The sequence below is a fragment of the Trichechus manatus genome, unplaced genomic scaffold, assembly GCF_000243295.1.
Source record: "Trichechus manatus latirostris isolate Lorelei unplaced genomic scaffold, TriManLat1.0 scaffold00053, whole genome shotgun sequence".
Lineage (NCBI taxonomy): Eukaryota > Metazoa > Chordata > Mammalia > Sirenia > Trichechidae > Trichechus > Trichechus manatus.
Window position 1 is genome coordinate 13,207,163 of NW_004443989.1, and position 19,159 is coordinate 13,226,321.

A 19,159-nucleotide genomic window follows, 5' to 3' on the forward strand; every position below is an offset into this window, starting at 1 on the left:
AGCCACAAGGTAGCTTGCACTAAAGAGAAGACATCCTAGAGAAATGAAAAACATTCTAGAGATAGGTGATTGACAATGAGGAAGGAGCAGTTTATTTGCTATGTCTATGGAAATCAAACTTCCTAATAAGTCAGTCCCTTTTTCTTTATCATGTTAGAAAATGTAGATAAAAATGAATGAAGAATTAGCTTTCCCCACCATCCCCAGTGCTTCTCACACTCTGCTGTGCATTTGATTTATCTGGAGAGTGTTTAACAATCCTCATGCCCAAGCCTCCCACAAGACACAGTAAACGTATTTCTGGGGTAAGGACTCATATAATTTAAAGTTCACCAGGTGACTCACATGAGACAAATTAGTCCAAAAGACATGCTTCTCACAATTTAATATGCACATGAATCAAGTGCAGATATTGTTATTTTGATGCAATTGGGCTGGGTTGCACCTGAAAGTCTGTAATTTCTAGCAAATTATAGTCTATGGATAAAACTGTGTGTAAGGAAGTTCTTGTTACTGTCAAATTAATCAAACCTGATGATTAAATATTTATAAGGACCTTTGATGTTTAGATTACATGTAAATTAAAATACCTACACTAAATGTCATATTTGTGAAGATTTTATTAACATTGTAGAAAACTTTACAACTTTACGATAAATGTTAATAACCAAATAAATGATCAATAGAATATTCCCAATAATGGTTTCCACTTAACCACTCCCATAGACTCAAAAACTTTAGTCTCACTACAGGGCACTGCTTAAAAGACAGAGATCCCATTGGTGGGTTCTTTACATTCTTTCCAAAATCCAGTCACTTTCACACCAAATACAGATTAATTACATAGCTTCCAGTGACATTATACTTGAATATTTACTCCCCTATTGACTTAGTTTCTTATAAAATTAACTAAATTACAAAAACTTCTATATGCCTGTTTCATAAGTTCCATTTTATATACAACTTAAATTTACAAAATTAAAATAGGCAGTGTCCTCATGTCTATCTTCCAACATTATCTGGGGTTCCACCATTGCACCCAAATCACATCTGAGGATGTGATTCAACAAACTCAATCTGCTCCCTGCATTTTTCTCCTATGTGACCTTTTAGTCACATCTAATTTATGTGAGGCTGGAGGCTGAATCTTCCTTACCATGGAGGTCTCATTTCCAGTCACTCTCCTTAGGAGGAGGAGGATTCAGAAGGTCCTCAGAGAGGACACTCACTGGTACCTGTGGACAATGTCTATCACAGGTACAGGAGGTGTAGACTACTCAGGAGGTAGAGAGGTGGGAAATGTTCTGAATCTGGAGCTCCACTGTCCACTGTCCAATCTTGTGAAGACAATTCTGAGCAGCTGTTGTAGAACATCGCTAGAAAGTGGGGGTGGAAGGATGGGGCCAGCTTCGACAGTATTCTGTTGACGTCTACTATGTGGAGGCTGGGGGTCAGTCCTCCTGGTGATGTGGGGTGGCCTTTGTGTCCAAATTCGGTTGTATTGGGGATATGCCGGCCAGCTCCAGTATCAGATCTCTGAGTGTTCTGCTGGAGGATCTGGAGGGTCGTGAGTTTTGTTTTCTTTTTGGAATTCTGGGAATTCTGTACAGGGATCTGGGCAGATCTTTTTCCTGGTGCCTGGATGCTGAGTGTACACTCTTGGTCCCTTCTACATGTGGCAGACTGTAGTCTGGATTTAGAGATCCTATCAAGGCCCTTGGCTTTTGCCTGGGGGTTGAGGATATGGCCCAGGGGAAGTGTTTTTGAGGCAGGCTGAGAAACATCATAAGCACAAGCATCAGATCCGCTGTCTGTCATCTTGGCCATGAGTGTAGACTCCTGGCCAACGTGTTTGGGTGCTGACTGAGATGATTCAGTGGTATCCACTTCTTGCCCTTTAGTTTGTCCATGAGGTGAGAAAAAACTGAGGTCATGAAGTCTGATAGGAGATCATGCAGGGAAGATGGATTTCAGGTCTGGTTTCCATACAGTTAGCCTTGTGTGAGAGCAGGGTTCAGGACGGATGCCATCTTTGTTGTGTGAATGGGCATCGGCCTGCAAGGATGCTGTAGGAGAAGACACCACAGGATATATTAGGATTTCCTCCAAGTCAAGTGGAAAATAAAAATCAATCAAATGTAAAGGCATGGAACTTATCACATTTTCTTAACAGTAAAAGAAATACAGGCAGTCACTTTTCATAAGAAGAGGTACTCAACCTTAGTGGTGGTTAAGAGAAGATAAACTACAATATCAACTTGATATCTTGTTCTCATCAGACTAGAGAATACAAATTTTCTTAATATTGTATCTTGCTAAATTATGTGGAAACAAGCTCTTTCCTACAGTCTTCTATGGAGTATACATGGCTAAAGCTCTTTTGAAAGCAGATTGATGGCTAATGGGTTTTCAAGGGACATGTGAGAATAGATATCACAATTTAAAAGATGCATATTCTTGCACGTAGGTGTCTACCTTTTGGAAGGCATCTGATTAAATCACTTCCACATGTGCATAGAAATGCTCCCACTAGCATGTTTTTGGTAGGCATACAAGTAATCTTACAACAACAAAGAAACAAATGAGAAAACAGTATCTGAAATGTATATAAATAATTTGGAATCCTATTGGCCAGAATAGAATTTTACAAACTCTTCACAAGAAGAGTGAAGAAAATCAGGGTTACACAGAAGAGAAATATAGCAGGCAACCTGGTTGACTCACCCTTATATAGTCACAAGATTCTGTCTATTCCTTCCAGTTTTACTGTTGTTTCCCTTGGGGTCTCTTGGGAAATTTCAGTAGTAGAGCTTTCCTCTCATGTTCTTCTTGACTCCAGGGGGAAAAACATGTTAAGCGAACATATTCATTGTTTTGCTTTGAAGGAAGTATTGAATGACTGTGATCCTTTCCAAGGCTGCCCATTCCCATCTCAGATTCATCCTCCAACCCCATTCAGTCCCCCAGATTTTTCTAGTATGTACTTTAATTTAGACTCTGTTATTTTTTCTCTGCCTTGTGTGAAGATCCAAGATGTGTCCTGGCCCCTCCCCTTAGAGATTCTCAGGGACTAGCATGATCTTAATGTGGACAACTGGAGGATATTGAGCTCTCATTTATTTCTTCCCAGTTCCCCTGTCCTTGTGTGAAGATGTCTGGTCACAAGGCATAGAGATGAAAACACACTATCTTCTTGATACCCAAGGACTTTTCATGTTCTTCACCTTTGTCTTTGTTCTTTCTCTCTTTCCATGTTGTTAAAGGGCCCCAGGGCTTGGGGTCCCTGGGGCTTCTTTGGCTTCAGGTTCTCCTTCTTCTTATTTGGGCCCAAGTCCTGGGGGACGAGGGCCTCAGCCTAGCACTTGAAGGGGCACCTCTTGCTTCTTGTTGTGTGCCCAACGGCCCCACAGTTTTTGCACTTCCTCTGGGTGGAGAAGGAGGGTGGTCAGTGACTTAGCAGAAATGACAAGTAGCTTTCAAAGGTGAATGTAAGATCAGATTTCAGTAGTTGAATATTGGTTTGCGGAAGGGAACATCTGCATGTGGCCCAATATGTGTAAGGAATTTCAGGATATTGTGGTCCTGCCCATGGTAGAGCAGGGGACTGGGAGGAAGAATGGAGTATCTAAGGATGAGAATTATGAGCCAGATTTCAAGATCTTGACAAACACTAGGCTGGAAAGGACTCTAAATAGGGAATAAGATTCCTCTCAAAGACTCTGAATGGGCTAATTGGCCAGGTGAAGAGGTCACAAACAAGGCCAGCCTTGAATGAGTAAGAACAACTGAATTACAGACACAGAGGCTATGTGTTCAAATCCTCTGGAATCCATGCAACCCCTCTGGTTCCTGAGAGGTCCAAGCTTCCCCTTCCCCTTGGATCCTCCTGCTCTGGTTGAGGAGCCCTCTGCTCCACTGGTCCCCTCCATTGCTCCTTCGTTCTGGGCTCTGGGGTCTGTGGGTCTGACACTGTGGGTAATAAACTGCCATCTGCCTCAACTCCTTGAAGCTTCAGGCCAATCTTCCTCAGAAATTGATTTTGGGTTTCCTGAATCACAAGATAAGAAAAATATTTGATACAGACAGAGTCAAAATTCCTCACGCACCTTCTTTTCCAAGTGGGTCTGAAGGTGCCTCACTAAGTCAAACTTAAATAATTTTCCTCTGCTCACAAAGTGATGTCATCCTCTGCCATGATTACTTACTCTCACAATGGGACCCTGCCTAAGACAAGAGTCTTGATACATAAATGGTGAATTAGGATTTGCACCATTGAATGACTGATTTGGAATTTTACAGTCTAGCATAATCAACTTTATTAGGATAAAGAAAGCCAAAATTTCCCTAAACTTACGAAACAATAGAAGGCTATGGAAATGCTACATCTAATTCTTTGGCATACATATATAAATTCTAGGGAAAAAAGTCTTTCTACTTAAAAGCTAAAATTTCCACCTTTTATATGACAGGAGGCAATTTCCAATGACAAATTAACACTTAAAATGTTTGTTTCCCCTGTTAGACTGGCAGCTTCACAGCTGATGACATGGATTGTTTCATTTAGTGGATTATCTGCATCATCTCACTTTAGAACTAGTTTCTAATTATGCACAATGAATCTATGTGAATCACAATGAACAATTATTTAGACTTTAAATTACTTTTGGCAAAACCACCAGGACTCTACAACTGCTTAGGCACTATTTCACACAAATCAGGGCATTTGGCTATATTTAAGTTGCAATTCAAATCTTGATGTAATAATTAGAATTTAGAATGATTCATTTTATCAGTCTTTAAAATGTTAAAGACTACTTACCCCAGTACCTAAAGTCAAACCACTATAGTTTTCACAAGTAGTATTTCTTTGAGCATTTAAATGAACTAAAATTAAAAAAAAAAAAAAAAAACTATCCTGAAATCCAGCTCTCTTTCTCCTGTCCATCAATAAACTTCCAATAGACGGATACTAGAACTGCTCCATGGTGCAGTGTTCAGTACGTGTGGCAAAAGGTCACTCTGAGGGATATTTCCAAAATAAGAGTAAGATTCTTTCTTAAAGACCCTGAATGGGCAAATTAGCCAGAAGAAAAGGTCATAAACCAGGAGACGAGGCCAGACTTGAATGAGTAAGAATGACAGAGTTACAAGCTTTTATGTTTTTTCAAAGTCATGTGTGCTTTAATCAATGTGTTCTTCAATCAATCCAACTCAATCACATTCTGTTAATCAAATAAATGTAATCCAATCTCATGTGATCTAATAAAATCTTTAAATTCCATCCCATGTATTGTAATCCATTCAACGTAATGCAATCAATGCAATCAAATTCAATGTGAATTAATCCAACCACATTTACCTCATCTAGTTAATCTAATACAATCACAATTATCTAATCATCTAAATTGTTAATTTGTTGATTAAGATTTTCAGGAAAAAACAACAGGAACCATAAGCAGGTACTAGTGGAAGAAGGAATCCAATGGAAGAAAGGAGGTAAAGCATGAATGTTGCAACCCAGACATTCATGTAGGACCAAGGTGGTAGAGCAGGATGTGAATGGGGACAGTGCCAGGTCCTGGCTACCAAGGTGGTAGGATCCAGGCTTCTTCCCAGAAGCGTAACACTGGGCCCAAGAGTACTGACGATCGGCTCTCCTCAGATCTTCCAGGACACAAGTTCTCAAGGCATCTCACACTACACAGTCTACTTGGATCTCACAGATAGGTAATGGGTCCTGGGGGATATGGATGGGGGTTGCGTGCATGTTGTTGTTAGGTGCGGTCGAACCGGCTCTGACTCATACCGACCCTATGTACTACAGAACGAAACACTGCCCCGTCCTGTGCTATCCTCACAATCGTTGTTATCCTTGAACCCATTGTTGCAGCCACTGTATCAATCCATCTCGTTGAGGGTCTTCCTCTTTTTTGCTGACCTGTACTTTACCAAGCATGATGTCCTTCTCCAGGGACTGATCCCTCCTGACAACATGTCTGAAGTATGTAAGACGTAGTCTCACCATCCTTGCTTCTAAGGAACGTTCTGGTTGTAGTTCTTCCTAAGACAGATTTGTTTGTTCTTCTGGCAGTCCATGGTATATGCAATATTCTTCACCAATGACACAATTCAAAGATGTCAATTTTTCTTCTGTCTTCCTTATTTATTGTCCAGCTTTTGAATGCATATGATGCGATGGAAAATACCATGGCTTGTGTCAGGTGCACCTTAGTCTTCAAGGTGACATCTGTGCTTTTCAACATTTTAAAGAGGTCTTTGGCAGCAGATTTGTCCAATGCAATGTGTCTTTTGATTTCTTGACTGCTGCTTACATGGGTGTTGATCGTGGATCCAAGGAAAATGATATCCTTGACAACTTCACTCTTTTCTCTGTTTATCTTTATGTTCCTTATTGATCCAGTTGTGAGGATTTTTATTTTCTTTATGTTGATGTGTAATCCATACTGAAGGCTGTGGTCTGTGATCTTCATCAGTAACTGCTTCACTTTCAGCAAGCAAGGTTGTGTCATCTGCATAATGCGGGTAGTTAATGAGTCTTCCTCCAATCCTGATGCCCCTTTCTTCTTCATATAGTCCAGCTTCTTGGATTATTTGCTCAGTATACAGATTGAATATGTATGGTAAAATGATCCAACCCAGATGCACATCTTTCCTGACTTTAAACCACTCAGTATCCCCTTGTTCTGTTCAAACAATTGCTTCTTGATCTATGCACAGGTTCCTTGTGAGCACAATGAAGTGTCCTGGAATTCTCATTCTTTCCACACAGTTGAATACCTTTGCATACTAAATAAAACACAGGTAAACATCTTTCTGGTATTCTCTGCTTTTGGCCAGGATCCATCCGATATCAGCACTGATATCCCTGGTTCCATGTCCTCTTCTGAATCTGGCTTGAATTTCTGACAGTTCCCTGTTGGTATACTGCTGGAGCCACTTTTGAACGCTCTTCAGCAAAATTTTACTTTTGTGTGATATTAATAATATTGTTTGATAATTTCCACATTTGGTTGGGTCACCTTTCTTGGAAATAGGGATAAATATGGATCTCTTCCAGTTGGTTGGCCAGGTATTTTTCTCCCAAATTTCTTGGCAAAGATGAGTGGGCACTTCCAGCACTGCATGTTTGTTGAAACATCTCAATTGATATTCTGTCAATTCCTGGAACCTTGTTTTTAGCCAATGCCTTCAGTGCAGCTTGGACTTCTTCTGTTGGTACCATTGGTTCCTGATCATATGCTACCTCTTGAAATGTTTGAAAATTGACCAATTCTTTTTGGTATAATGACTCTGTGTATTCTTTCCATCTTCTTTTGATGCTTCCTGCATCGTTTAATATTTTCCCCATAGAATCCTTCACTATTGCAACTCGAGGCTTGAATTTTTCCTTTAGTTCTTTCAGCTTGAGAAATTTTCTTCCCTTTTGTGTGCATGATGAGGAGTCAAAGGACTAAGGCTGGGTTGGGTGGACAGGACTCTTCAGACAGACCAGGACGGTAAGGTGGGCGGTTGCTTGTGTGTTGCAGGGCTGGAGAGATGAGAAGATGAAGTCTCAGACAAAAGTGCAGGGGAGGGCAGTGGTGAGTAAGTTGGAATTCCTAAGTAGAGTTGGCTTGAATATGTTTCCTGAAGTGAGGGAGCCAACCTAAAGAACAAGAGCTGAAGGGCCTCCTGTCTTAGTTCAGGCTCTGTCTGGCCAGGATCAGGCCTTGAAGTCCTGGTCTTTCCTTCTGGCTTCCCTGATGAACCACGGTGGAGATCCTGGACAAGTCACAAAAGGACCTCCAGCCCACATTCTCTGTTTCCATACTGAATCCAACCCTGGAGACCATCTAGAAAGGTGTCCTCCTACTTTCTGCCCCTTTGGGACTTATTTAGCAGCAGCCCTTACTAGTTCCACCTCCTGACTGTGCTCCTGCCCCCCAATCACGACTCTTAAAACTGACAGATAGAATCGGATGATGTCCTACACAGGACAAAAAGACTGGAGCAGTAAAGTAAGAATTGGTTACCCAGCATCCTAATGCCAGGTGGAAGGAGGTGAGGAGTTTAGCAAGCTCACAGTGCCCCCCTTCCATCTCCTCTTTTTCTTTGTTATAATCCAGATATCCTTCTGCATTTCTATCACCCTAAGCGTACTGAATTCGAGAGGCCTATACATGAGCTGGAGCTCTGGTGGCTCAGTGGTTAAGAGCTCTGCTGTTAATGAAAATGTTGGGAGTTTGAATACAGCAGCCGCTCCTTGGACACCTTATGGGGCAGTTATACTCCCTCTTCTAGAGGCACTACAAGTTGCCAACCCTGGTGGGGTAGTGGTTAAGTGTTATGGCTGCTAACTGAAAGGTCTGTAGTTCACTCCTTGGAAACTCTATGGTGCAGTTCTACTTTATCCTATAGGGTGGCTATGTGACTCAAGGTCAACAGGTTTTTTTTCTGGTATGAGTTGGAATTAACACCACTGCAATGGATTTGGTTGTTTCCTTTATTTTTTTTTTTAAATCTTGACTGGCTGCTGAGTTCAGAAGTTAACCTACTAGGCAGTTTGGAATCCCTGGCTGGGCTCTCAGGCACCAACTGCCATGTCATTTGCCTCCCTCCCTCTGAAGTTCCAGCCAAGCTTTCCAGAAGAGGTCTCCAAGGTGACAGTAAGCAAGCCACAGAGAGCACCGCTCAAGTCACAGGAGTTAGGTCTTAAACACCTTGACTCCACAGTTCAGGTGATCCAGGAGACTGGCCTCAGGTGCCCAAGTGCAATCAAGTGGGACCTCGGAGCACAGCCAGGCAAAGGGGAGCTATGTCTTTCCTCACACGGAGAGCTGTGGCTCTGCTGGTAACAGGTGGGAACATCAGGAAATAGCGACAGCGATCATTGGAGGTGGGAATTCAATGGAAGGAGGAAGGAAAAGAGCAGATACAGGCCAAGACATTCACCTTCAACCAAGGCAGTAGAGAAGGCATTCATGTGGGAAAGCTGCCAGGAGCCTAAGAGCGTCCTGGCTAGTGAGACCGCAGGGATCTAGGTTTCTTCCAGACATTGCACCTGAGTACTGACAAGCTGCCCTCCTTAGTGTATGCAAAACATTTTTAACAATGGTGAATAGGATGTGTCCTTTTTCCAATATTCAAAGATTTTCACAATTGAGAATTCTTTTTTGAGGGTGTCTTAGCTGTCTAGCACTCGTATAACAGAAGTACCCAAGTGGATGGTTTTAACAAACCTATTTATTCTTTTACAGTCTAGGAGGCTAGAAGCCCAAATTCAGGGCACCAGCTCCTAGAGAACACTTTTTCTCTCTGTCAGTTCTGGGAAAAGTTCATCAATTTCCCCTGATCTAGGACCTTCTCAGCACAGCGACCCCTGGTCCAAAGGACTTTCTCCACTACCCAGCACTTCTTTCTTGGTGGCATGAGGTCCCATTCCTCTCTGCTCAATTTTCTCTTTTATATCTCAAAAGAGATCGACTCATATACAACTTATTACTGTCTGGTTAACATCATAGAGGTTAAGATTTACAATCTATATAGAATAATCACATAGATCACAAAATGGGGCACAACCACACTATACTGGGAATCATGGCCAAGCCAAGTTGACACACATTTTTGGGGGGCACGATTCAATCCACAACAATAGATAACAGCCTAAGGTATTTTTAGTTTATAACCTCCATAATACACTAAACTGACGTTACAGAAAATGAGAAGGAAAAACATTTGTAAATTGATCTGAAAATCAGGACATATTTAGGGAACAAAAGTGTAACCATAAAGTCCAAAGAATACAATAAAAATACTGTATTAAAGGATTTTTCCTAATTAATCTACTTAATTTATGTTCATGATCCATGAAATATTTCATATTTTTCCACTATAAATTTGTACTATGTATATATCAAACAGAAAAGGGTTCTATAAGTGTTTTTGTGGGCAAAAGTTAATTGTCTTGCTCAGGATAAACCAGAGAACTTCAGTGCCCAGATTCTTCACAGGGCAGATACTCAGGAAGCCTTGAGTGATATCAAAACGGGATTTTCAGGAGCAAAAAATGGGCGAGGTGGCTCTGCAGTAGGTATTTTGGTGAATGTAATGACACGATATCCATTGCTAAAGTCAAAAAAGAAGATGTTTCCCATACTCATATCCAAGAAAATCCCCACTTGGTGTAACCCAGGGTTGACACTGAGGTTTGTCAAAGACACAGTGCTGGCTGCGAACATCTCTCCATCTCTCACACCCACAGTCCAGAAGCCATGTTCTAAAGACAGTTGAACCTCCACTTGCTGATTAACTGACCCTTGGCAAGCGTTCAGATCCCATTCTGGGCTTGTTCCCATGTCCACCTCCCAATAATGGCAGCCCGAGGTGAACTGAAGGAAGCTGAGGACACACTTGGGATTGAATCTCTCGGCACAATCTTCCCAATTCTGTTTGAAATATCCACATCAAAAGCTCTTCAGATCGTCAGAAAGTATGAGGTTATTGTTGGCTGTGTCAACATGTAAGGTCATATCGACTTAGAACTTCAGCATCCTTGGGTCCACACATGGAATATCTCTCAGCTGGGGCTCCAGTTCCTTGATATTGGAAATCAGTTTATGCAGCTGGAAATTCTGTCTGATGTCTTTCTTCTGAGCAACCACAGGGCAGAAGGGACACAACCCTCCCCACGAGGTTGCACCTGCAGTGAATTGAAGTGGTGAATGCAATAGGCATATCCACATTTCAGGTACATGGGTTTTTCATGATAAACCCAGCATACAGGGCATATGCTTGCTTTTTAAAATTGTTTAGCCATGGCTACTTTTGATGTTCTACCAGGTTGTACTCTGGTCTCCAGCATCGTCCACTAGCAGTCAGTTCTGGAATGAGGTCCACAGCCAAGAAGCTTTTAAAAGAGAATCCCTCCTTCCACCTATTGACATTCTGCCTCTCTTTAATGCAATCAGAATTTGATTAACTTCTGACATAAATGAGATTTTTATTGATGAAATAAAGAACTTACCAGGAACAAAGTAGATAATCTTATCTTGAGAGTGATTAATTTTAAATATGAAAAAAATTCCTATGGTGTCATCCGGGCTAGATTTTGAATATTACTTCTGTTGATTTGGATTTAGAATTGAAACTTAAAAAAAAAATGGCATCAATATGAATCCTTATGACTGGAGCTAGTTTGAAATATTTCTTGCTCAAAAAGTAAAATTTCAGCTTTAGATCAAGGAAAAAAAACCATATCAGAAGTCTTTTTAGAAATCACACTCATCAGACCACAGTAATTGCTTTAGAAGGGCTTTTCTTCCAGATTGTAACGATCCTACCTCAATAGTCTGGTAAATAAACACCAAAACTGTTCCCCAATTCTCCAGGTCAAGGCGAGAGAAGGTCATGATTTTTTGTTAATTGATTCATCAGCACACTACCACCAGAACAATAACAATATTTGTATTTGGAGACCTGGTGGCCCAGTGGTTGAGAGCTAGGCTGCTAATATTTAGAGAGACAGAGAGAGAACAACCCCTGATTAAGCAAGTTTAAGTCCGTGGCTGCTAACAAGGAATCCGGAGGTTCAAACCATGTGGCAATCTGCTTCCAAAAAGATTATAGCCTTGGAAAGCCTATGGGGCAGTTCTATACTGTCCCATAGGGTCACTGTGAATCCACATCAACACTTTGAAAACAGGTTTGGTTTTTTTTGGTTTATGTATATATGTATGTATGTATATAAGTATATGCATACATGTTATTATCTTAATAATAACAATAAAACACAGGTAAACATCTTTCTGGCATTCTCTGCTTTCAGCCAAGATCCATATGACATCAGCAATGATATCCTTTGTTCATGACCTCTTCTGAATCCGGCTTGAATTTCTGGCAGTTCCCTGTTGATGTACTGCTACACTGACTTTGAATAATCTTCAGCTAAGTTTTACCTGTGTGTGATATTAATGATATTGTTTGATAATTTCCACATTCTGTTTGATCACCTTTCTTGGACTGGGTACGAATATGGATCTCTTCCAGTCAGTTGGCCAGGTAACCGTCTTCCAAATTTCTTGGCATAGATGAGTGAGCACCTCCAACACTGCATCCATTTGATGAAACATCTCAATTAGTATTCCATCAATTCCTGGAGGCTTGCTTTTCGCCAATGTCTTCAGTGCAGCTTGGGCTTCTTCCTTCAGTACCATCGCTTCTTTATCATATGCTACCTCATATGCTACCCCATGCATCTGTCAATTTGTGGTATTGTGGTGGCTTGTGTGTTTCTGTGATGCTGGAAGCTATGCCACTGGTATTTCAAATACTAGCAGGGTCAACCATGGTGGACAGGTTTCAGCTGAGCTTCCAGACTAAGACTAGGAAGAAGGACTCGGCAGTCTACTTCTGAAAAATTAGCCAGTGACCATCATATGAAGAACAAGAGGTCATTAAAAAGACAGGAAAGAAAGAAAAGACCAAAATGGATGTCAGAAGAGACTCTGACTTGCTCTTGAACATAGATATATCTAAAACAAGGGGAAGAACTGACAAAGTAGAAGCGCTAAACAGAAGATTTCAAAGCGTGGCTCCGGAAGACAAAGGAAAGTATTATAATGACATGTGCAAAGACCTGGAGTTAGTAAACCAAAAGGGAAGAACACAATCTGTATTTCTCAAACTGAAAGAACTGAAGAAAAAATTCAAGCCTGGAGTTGCAATATTGAAGGGTTCTATGGGGGAAAATATTAAATGATGCAGGAATCATGAACAGAAGATGGATAGTCACCATATGCACAGTCACCAAACCAGAAAGAGTTGGCCAACTTTCAACCATTACAAGAGGTAGCATATAATCAAGAACAAATGGCACTGAAGCAAATACATAGAAACCAAAACGTATCATGGCTCAGAGTAGGAACAGACTCCATGGCACCTAACAACAACAGTGGTGTGAGGAAAGGGAAAGGGTTTTTTTCCTAGGGGCCATTGAGTTTATGTTAGTGATGGTGGATTAATTGAGAAAAAGATTATGAGAATGGTCGACAACATTGAGAATGTAATCAATGTCATTGAATTACACATGTAGATATTGTTAAATTTGCACATGATTTGTTGTGTATATTTTGAACAAATTAAAAAAAAGAAGGCTTGTTTATCATTATTATGAAAACCCCTGGGAAACCATGGACAGAGCTTGGAAAGGGGCACTGGCAAGTGATGAGGCAGTCTGGGCCTGAGAGACGGTCCAGCTATTGTTAAAGGCACTATTGCTTGGATTCTGGGCTCAGAAGCCACCTTTCTTGGGACCTCTTGAATTCAGCACACTCTGGGAGAAAGCAGCACAGATCAGAGACCCAGATTATGACAGTGGTGGCTTGGGCACAGAATTGGCTTGCTAGGCTCAGCACCTCCCTTCAACCTGACATTAGGCAAGCCTTTGTCACTCATCTACTCCAGTGTCTCTATCCTTTGTGTGACATGTCCTGATTCTACCCATCTAGGGACAGACCAGAGGTGGGATGGGAGCAGTGACACAACTGGGAGGTGGAATGTGGAAAGGCTGTGGCTAATAGGCCAAATTTGGCAGGGATTATGAAGGTGTCTACCTAGGTGGTCTCCACGATGGAGTACAGATGGAGGCGAGGGACCTGTGTTCAAGATCATTTTGTAATGTGTCCAAGGGTCTCCACTGCTGATCTTGAGAGGCTGGGAAGAGAGCCTAGGATCCAAGGACCTGATCCTGGCCAGACAGAGCCTGAGTGCAGAAAGGAACCTCTTCAGCTCCTGTTCCTTCGGCTGGACTTTTCCTTCCAGAAGCCCATTCAAAGCCAACTTGTCTTAGGAATCCCCACTTACCAGTCAGTGCACTCTCCTGATCACAACCTCTGAGTCAGGTCTCCATCTCTAATCTCTTCAGCCCAACAGCACTCCTACACAGTCGCCAACACTTTCCCAGGCTGTCTTACTCACAAATGGGCTCTGCCCAACCAACTCAGCCTGAAGCTTTTTCCCCTTTAACTCAACAGGTTTAACTCACATAAGAGCAAAATCTTATATTTGCAATGAATGTGGAAAATCCTTCAGTTTTCATTCGTCATTTAATTGACATATACTAACTCATACTGACCAGAAGCAATATAAATGTCATCAATATGGGAAAGCCTTTCGACAATGCACTAAGCTTAGATAGCATGAAAATACTCACACAGGAGAAAAAGCATAAAAGTATCAGTCATGTGGGAAAGACTAAACGATATTCTGACTTTAGACAGCATGAAATAACTCACACTTGAGAGGAACCCTATGTCTGTAATTGCTGTGGAAGAGTTTTCAGTGAGTATTCAAACCTCCAGCAACGTGAGCACATTTACACTTGATAGAAACCATACATGTCAGCCATGTGGGAAAACATTTATTCAAAGTTCTCATCTTAGACAACATCAAAGAACTCACATTGGAGAGAAACCCTAGTCTATAATCACTGTGGAAGGGCCTATAGTGACTACTGAAACCTTCAACAACATTAATTCATTTATACTGGAGAGAAACCATGTAAATGTCAGCCATGTGGGAAAACATTTAATAAAAGTGTTAATCTTTGAAAACAAGTGAAAAGTCACACTAGAGAGAAAGATTACAAATACAATCAATGTGGAGAAGCCTTCAGACACAGTTCCCAAATTTATATACACAAGAGAACTCACACAGGGGACATATAATATGTCTGTCATCAACTCTCACTTTTATACACACCAGAGAACTCACAAGATGTAGATACTCTATTTCCCTAATACATGAGGTAAAGCTTTCACCAGAAATTTCCGATCTTAAGCTCCTAGAGAATTCACATGGAGATAAACCCTACTTTGGTAATAACTGTGGAAGACCTTCAGCTGGAGTTCCGGCGTTGAAATACACAAGAAAACTCAGAGAGGTATAAACCCTGAAGAAGTAAAGAAGGCAGGAAAGGCTTTGCTAGGAGTAGCAAGCTCCTTGGGAACATCAGATAATTCATGCTCCAGAAAAAATTCCGTGAAATAAAAGTACAAATCCTATTACTCAGGGAACAATACTTTTGGGACATGTGAAGATTCTCACATGTACAAAAGACTCTCAGTGCAATGAATGAATGAAAGTCTACAGTGATCACTCATTCCTAAGTCAGCATTAAAGATATTTCATCGCTGAGATACTAATTCTGAAGTCAAAGTTGAAAAACCTTCACCTGGAGTTCACATCAGAAAACTTATACTGGGAAAATACTCAACAAAGAATTTTTAGCATGATATTGAGACAAAAATTCAGACCTCTGTGAGATGCCTAATTACTGTAAATACATACCATATAAAGACGCAGATTGTTAAAATGGTTTTGGAAATGAAAAATAGGGTATTTGGTAAGAAATAGCAAAAATAAAGCAAACCACTTCAACAGATCAGTACTTCCAGATATACAGACATGATAGTTATTAGAAAATGTATTACATTAGTATATGTCTTACAAAACAAGAAACATTATGCTGACTAATAATAGTGACTTTTCTTTTAATCTTCCTGCTGTCATTGTTGATGAGTTAGACATTTTCTATTTTTATCCATTTCTAAACATAATTACAAAGATTGGGGTCAATCAGAAAATAACTGTAGATGCTAGGTGAAAAACTTGGAACACAATGTGATGCATGCCCTCTATTTTATTAGTTTTAAATATGTATGTAAATAGAAAACGATGAATAGAAACATGGAAAAATAAATATTTTGTGACTAAATACTCACGTTGCATTTATTTCTTATGCTATAAATGTCATCTGATATAATCCTCATAACTTGAAAGGTAATGAAGTTTTGTCTTTAAGAAGAAACACATTTGTCATTCCTAGAGGATTTTGAGTACCTTGGCAGAAAAATCACCAGAATTCAGGGTGAAAATGGGTCATTTCCTGTGTTTCAATTTGGTTGCCAACGGATACTATCCCCCTCAAGAACACAGGGATACCTGAGAGAATGAATAAGTAGGATATCTTTGCAGACATGGAAAGAGTCTCATTTTCAGAATGCCACAGAACTGCTGGGGTTGAATACACTAACTCATGTATATTGAATCACAAAGGACTGCGCCTTTGATATCTTTTATGTAAACATTTCCTACAAATGCCCACGCTTTCCTCTGGATGAAATGATTCTGAAAAAGAAAATCCTGAAGAAAGGAATATTTGCAAGGGTCGAATTCTCATCTTGTAAATTAAGCTTTCATGAAAGCTGGTCAGGGAGAGGGCTGGAGCTGCATAATAAGTTCTTGCCCCTATCAGAATACTTTTTCTTTCTTGTCTATAGCATTAATTATAACCCTGAGGCCTATTAAAGAGTAATTGGTTGAGCTATGACTTTCAAGGGTCTATAAATCATTTTATGTAGGGTGCAAGATATATGGTGTGTGTATCCATAACGTCATTTGATGGTGAAGAGAACTGTGACTCAGAAATGTTTAGGAATCATTGGCACAAATGATTCATGTAAGAGAAGCATCATGTATCTAGGGTAGGTTGGGAGACAGGTGCTTCAACCAGTGTTACAGATGCTGCTGTCAAGCAAGGTGTGAGGTCAAGAATATTGTGGGAAACTGGGGAGGAAAATTCCCCACAATCCTGTGTCATGCTTAAATATCACAAATTTTATTTTGTATTTTATCTATATCATCAAATATTCAATTACTTAACAGGTATTTAGTGAGGGTCTCTGATGTTTCAGACCATGATTTTTTTTCTGGTGATTAAGTGAGAAATGATACAGTGCTTGGATCTTCAGAGAACTTACATTCTAGTACAGACAGTAAAAGTAAATTGCAAAATAAAATTTCTTGTATTGAAAAGCTAAGGTGGTTAAATTATTGTATAGAGAGATTATATGATTGTATGACATAGGTAATAATCCAGCTGTTGTAATTGGGCATACCACGAGAGACTGTAAAAACGATAGACACACGTTTCATCTAAGGTAAGGCATTTCTTTATGGAGAATTGTGTGTGATTAAACACTTTCCATGGAGAGGACAACTTATTTGCAGAAGTTTGATTTTGTTCTCAAGTATTCAGACTAGAAAGAGCTATGTCCTAGGAATTGCCTATAGCAAACATAGAATGAGAACAGTGAATAGAGAGGGCTGCTCATGACGTTTCAGAAGTCAAGGTGAGGATTAATGGTCCACTGAAGATGGGACACGTGTGCAAGTTTGTGAAGTACTTTGGAGCCTGATCTGACCAGGAGTGCTGGTGGATTGCTGGTGAAAAAGGGGCACAGAGTTGTACCGTCTTGTTGCTTCCAAGTGTGAGTGCAAGATCGGTTTTCCAATGGGTGCCCCTGCCCCTAGAGACTGGTGAAGTGGAGGGCTGATTCATACCACCTCATTACAGTAGGGTGAGTAGGTGGGAGGCTAAATGGGGTTGGAGAATGAATCTGAGATGAGGGAATGTTTACCTTGGAAAAGATCACAGTGGTTCAATACCTCCCTCACACCAAAACAATGAATAGGACTGGGTCCCAGGAATATTTATCCTACGCTGGGACAAGGAGTTGGGACATGTCGACTTAATATATATATTTTTTCCCCTGCAGGAAAGAAGAGCATCAGAGGAAATCTCTACTCCAGAAATATCCCAAGAAACCCAAAGGGAAGCAGCAGCTAAATTGGAAAGAATCGACAGAGTATTTTGACTATTTAGGGATGAGTCTCACCCAGGTTCCCCGCTGTGTTTCTTTTCTGTGTAACCCTGATTTTCTTCAGTCGCATGACCCTTCTGTGTGAAAAGTTTTTAAAAGTCTATTCTTGCCAATAGGATTCCAAATTATTTGTATACATTTCAGATACCATTTTCCTCTTTGTTTTTATAAGATTACCGGCATGCCTACCAAAAACATGCTAGTGCGAGCATTTCTATTCACATGTGGAAGTGATTCAATCAGGTGCCTTCCAAAAGGTAGACTCCTACATGCCAGAATATGTCTTTTATTTTTTTAATTGTCATAGTGTAAATGAAGTGTACATTTTAAGTTAGTCTCCCATACAAAAATTTATACATACATTGTTATGTGACCCTAATTTCTCACCCCATACTGCGACAGCACACTCCTCCTTTCCACCCCTGATTCCCCATTTCCATTCAACCAGCTCCTAACCCTCTCTGCCTTCCCATCTCACCTCTGGACGGAAGCTGCCCCTTTGGTATCTTGTATCTACTTGAGCTAAGAGGCACACTCCTCACAAGTATCACTTTATGTCCCAGAGTCCAGTCCAATCCCTGTCTGAAGAGTTGGCCTTGGAAATTGTTTTAGTTCTGGGCTGATAGAGAATCCAGGGGCCATGCTTTCCAGGATTCTTCCAGTCTCAGACCATTAAGTCTGGTCTTCTTACTAGAATATGAGTTCTGCACCCCACCTTTCTGCTGCTCCATCAGGGATTCTCTGTTGTGTTCCCTGTCAGGGTGGTCATTGGTGGCAGCCAGGCACCATCTAGATCTTCTGGTCTGATGCTGATAAAGTCTCTGGTTTATGTGCCCTTTCTGTCTCTTGAGCTAATACTTTCCTTGTGTCTTTGGTGTTCTTCATTCTGCTTTACTGCAGGTGGTTGGGACCAATTGATGCATCTTAGATGGCTGCTTGCAAGCTTTTAAGACCCCAGATGCCACTCAGCAAAGTAGGATGCAGAACATTTTCTTAATAAGTTTGTTATGCCAGTTGACCTAGATGTCCCCTGAAAGCATGGTCCCCAGACCCCTACCCCTGCTCCTCTGTCTCTCAAAGTGTTTGATTGTGTTCAGGAAACTTCTTAGCTTTGGTTTAGTCCAGTTGTGCTGACTTCCCCTGCAGTGTGTGCTGTCCTTCCCTTCACCTAAAATAATTTTTATCTACTATCTAGTTAGTAAATAACCTTCACCCTCCCTCCTCACCCTCATAACCATCAAAGAATGTTTTCTTCTGTGTTTAAACCTTTTCTTGAGTTCTTATTATAGTGGTCTTATACAGTATTTGTCCTCCTGTGACTGACTAATTTCAGTCAGCATAAGTTCCAGCTTCCTTCACTTTATAAGATGTTTCACCACTTTATCGTTGTTCTTTATTGTTGCTTAGTATTCCACTGTGTGGATATAGCATAATTTGTT

At 40.7% G+C, this 19,159-nt stretch overlaps 1 pseudogene; it reads right to left on the reverse strand.

Annotated features, from left to right (window-relative positions):
- LOC111820842 (ret finger protein-like 4A-like protein 1) overlaps window positions 1–10,816 on the reverse strand; it is a 63,536-nt pseudogene extending 52,720 nt beyond the window's left edge.
- Window positions 10,817–19,159: the final 8,343 nt, after the last annotated feature.